The sequence below is a fragment of the Macaca nemestrina genome, chromosome 18 (genome assembly GCF_043159975.1).
Source record: "Macaca nemestrina isolate mMacNem1 chromosome 18, mMacNem.hap1, whole genome shotgun sequence".
Classification (NCBI taxonomy): domain Eukaryota; kingdom Metazoa; phylum Chordata; class Mammalia; order Primates; family Cercopithecidae; genus Macaca; species Macaca nemestrina.
In genome coordinates, this window is record NC_092142.1 from 55802044 (window position 1) to 55806228 (window position 4185).

Below are 4185 nucleotides of genomic sequence, written 5' to 3' on the forward strand. Positions count from 1 at the left end.
CAAAGTGAGACTCAGTCTCAAAAAATAAATAAAAATAAATACATACATAAATACATAAATGGCAGGGTGTATACTTAAGAAATAAGTCACACTCTGGACATGGTGGCTCACACTTATAATCCCAGCACTTTGGGAAGCTAAGACGGGAAGATTGCTTGAGCCCAGGAGTTTGAAACCAGCCTGGGGGACATAGCAAGATCTCGTCTCTACAAAAGAAAAATTTAAAAAATTAGCCAGGCATGTTAGCATGTGCTTGTGGTCCCACCTACTAAGGAGGCCAAGGCAGGAGGATCACTTAAGCCTAGGAGGTCGAGGTTGCATTGAACCGTGATTATGCCATTGTACTCCAGCCTAAGCAACAGGGCAAGACCTTTTCTCAAAAAAACAAAACACAAAAACTAAACAAAAAAAGTCAGACAAGGCAAACTTGCAAATTAAATATCTCCCTCTTTGGAAATAGGGGCAGTATTTGAAGGAAAACAATTTTAAGTTGACATATATTATGTCATTATAGGAAAAGATGCTTTATAATGATGCATCTTTATATTTGATGCATCTTTATAATGAACATCTTTTTGACTTAGCACATGAAGCAATGTAATGATCTCACATCTTGGTTTTACAGGCACAGAGGAGATCTGACCTATATTTTCCCTTCTTATTACCTTAAAGATTTATTCAGTCAAGGAAGGAATAAGAACAGCAAAGGGCAATTGTGAAGTAATCATCCTGAACTTCAAAATAGCCACACTGGCAGATGAGTGCCAAGAAATGAACCGTGATTGCTGCTGTGGCTCTAATAAAAACAAGAATTTCACCCTCAATGGTTCTGGGGTATGAGGTTCTGGAGTCAGTGTCAGACATGGCATCTGAAGGCTTGGGGTCAAGTCCTGTCTCTGCCATTTACTGGCCATGTCACTGTGGGCCGCTAACTTATTTTGCTATATCTCAGTGCCCAGAACAATGTCTGGCACACAATAGGTACTTAGTGAGAAAGAACAGGTAAGCAAGAAGCTGGGGTGGCAATGCGCCTTTGGGTGTACTGGGGGTGGGAGGAAGGGTCAGAAGACCCCTGGGATGCAAAAGGAGGCCCCAAGTGGGGAAGGAAAGGCACATGTGAAAGACTCCTCTGTTGAAGGTCTCTGAATAATATAAATTTCACCAACTATAATTGATGCCCAGGGGCCACCTCAGGGTGGACAGTGGGGTTGGGGGGTGCTGCCAGGAGGTCAGAGGTCAGCAGGGAGGGCCTGGCCTGGGCATGGAAGCCTACACATCCATCCAGTGTGGGCCTGTGGGGTTTGTGCCTGCTATGGGGGTCTTATCCAAGGCTCAGAGAGCACTGAGGAAAGAGCAGCCTCTTTTTGGAGGGAGGGGCTGGGGATCAGGAAACCTTGCATGGGGAGGCCTTGAGCAGGGAGAATGAACTGGACGCACCCAGGAGGTGAAAGTAGGGGAATATCTTGGCACAATAATGATACTCTAGTTTCTTTTTTCTTTCTTCTCCCTTCCTCCCTCCCCCAACCTTGATTGCTGAAGTCATATATGCTTTCAGTAGAAAATTCATAAATTATAGAAAAGAACTAAGAAACTCTCACCACCCAGAGATGATCCTTGCGAACACTTTAGTGTATATCTATGTAGTCTTTGGCATTATTACTTTTTAATTATGCGTGATAGACAATACATTCTTCTTGTAAAAATTTAAAACACAACAGATAAGTCTTAAGTCTCAGTAGTCAGCCAACCCCACTCCTGGTTCTTTCCCTTCAGCCCTTATCACCTCTCAGATCAGATGGCCACTTCTTCAGGGTAACAAATAGCACTCTGGACTTTTTTTTTTTTTTTTTTTTTTTGAGACGGAGTCTCGCGCTGTCACCCAGGCTGGAGTGCAGTGGCCGGATCTCAGCTCACTGCAAGCTCCGCCTCCCGAGTTCACGCCATTCTCCTGCCTCAGCCTCCCGAGTAGCTGGGACTACAGGCGTCCGCCACCTCGGCCGGCTAGTTTTTTGTATTTTTTAGTAGAGACGGGGTTTCACCGTGTTAACCAGGATGGTCTCGATCTCCTGACCTCGTGATCCGCCCGTCTCGGCCTCCCAAAGTGCTGGGATTACAGGCTTGAGCCACCGCGCCCGGCCTGGACTATTCTTTATATACATAGAAATATAGAGACTTTTCTTTTCTTTCTTTCTTTCTTTCTTTTTTTTTTTTTTTTGAGACAGAGTCTCGCTCTGTCACCCAGGCTGGAGGGCAGTGGCACAATCTCTGTTCACTGCAACCTCCGCCTCCCAGATTCAAGCAATTCTCCTGTGCTTCTCCTGCCTCAGCCTCCTGAGTAGCTGGGACTACAGTCAGACACCACCACACCTGGCTAATTTTTGTATTTTTAGTAGAGGCAGGGTTTCACCATGTTGGCCAGGCTGGTCTTGAACTCTTGACCTCAAGCAATCCACCTGCCTCAGCCTCCCCAAATACTGGGATTACAGGTGTGAGCCACCACACCTGGCCCCTGTTTTTCTTTATTTTCTTTCTTTCTTTCTTTCTTTCTTTCTTTCTTTCTTTCTTTCTTTCTTTCTTTCTTTCTTTCTTTTTCTTCCTTTCTTTTTTTTTTAATAGACAGGGTCTTGCTCTGTCCCCCAGGCTGGAGTGCAGTGGCACTGTCATAGCTCCCTGCAGGCTGGAACTCCTGGACTCAAAAGTGATCCTCCCACCTCAGCTACCCAAGTAGCTGGGACGACAGGCAATAGCCACCACATCTGGCTAATTTTTTTATTTTTATTTTTTGTAGAACAGGGGTCTCACCATGTTGTCCAGGCTGGTCTCAAACTCCTGACCTCAAGTGATCCTCCCATCTTGGCCTCCCAAAGTGCTGAGATTACAGGCATGAGCCAGCCTCTCAAGTAGCTGGGTCTACAGGCATGCACCACTGAGCCCGGCTTAATATGGTACAGTTTTAAACGCCATTTTCCTATTAACAGACATTTAGGCTGAACCCATCTCCTTTCCCGTGTGGATTTCTCTATCTAGAAGTGGAATTGCTGGGTCAATGGGAAAGTACATTTCAATTTCTTTTATTTTCTTTTTTTCTAAGCTTTGGGGTCTTGTTCTGTTACCCAGGCTGGGGCACAGTGGTGCAATCATGGCTCACTGAAGCCTTGAACTCCTGGGTTCAAGCCATCTTCCCATTCAGCCTCCCCAGTTGCTGGGATTACAGGTGTGAGCTGCAGCATCCAGCTTTCAATTTCTTAATATTAAAAAAAATCTGCATACATATAGACTTACTATGTTATATATTAGCCAGTTTTTTCACCTAACTATACAGTGTGAGCTATTTCTAAATACCATTCAATATGCTACAGCAATTTCTCCATCCATTTGTAATATACATTTTATTATGGAAAATTTCAAACATATACAAAGGTAGAGAGAATAGTAAAATGAACCCCCATGTACCCTTTCCTTGAGCTTCAATAAATATCAACTTTTTTTAATACTTCATACAGCACCATTAATGATGGCATAATATGTATCACAAGCATGTTTTTATAATATATTGAGTCTGTTCCTTATTGTTGGAAAGTTGAGATTGTTTAATTTTTCACTATGACATGTAGGATTTAAATGCCTCGCCTTTGGTAACGGAAGCATGGGAGTGTTTTGCCCTGGTCTCCACTTAGCCCACTGCTGCCTCTTTTCTGCCCACAGACACCCCCTCTCCTACTGTAGGGTTGTAAGGAGTTGTCTTACGTCCAAGTTTCTCAGACACAGAGCTGGAGACAGGGATTCAGGTGCATGTTATCATGGTCAACGACTGCCTGGGGGCTAGCTGGGCATGTTGGCTCACGTCTGTAATCCCAGCACTCTGGGAGTCCGAGGCGGGCAGATCACTTGAGGGCAGGAGTTTGAGACCAGCCTGGCCAACATGGTAAAACCCCATCTCTACTAAAAATACAAAAACTAGCCGGGCGTGGTTGTGGATGCCTGTCATCCCAGCTACTCAGGAGGCTGAGGCAGGAGAATTGCTTGAACCTGGGAGGCAGAGGTTGCAGTGAGCTGAGATGGCACCACTGAATTCCAGCCTGGGTAACAGAGCAAGACTCTGTCTCAAAACAAACAGACAAACAAACAACTGGCTGCCTAGGGGCAGTGTCACAGGTGATGAAGGAATTTACCAAGACAGTTGTG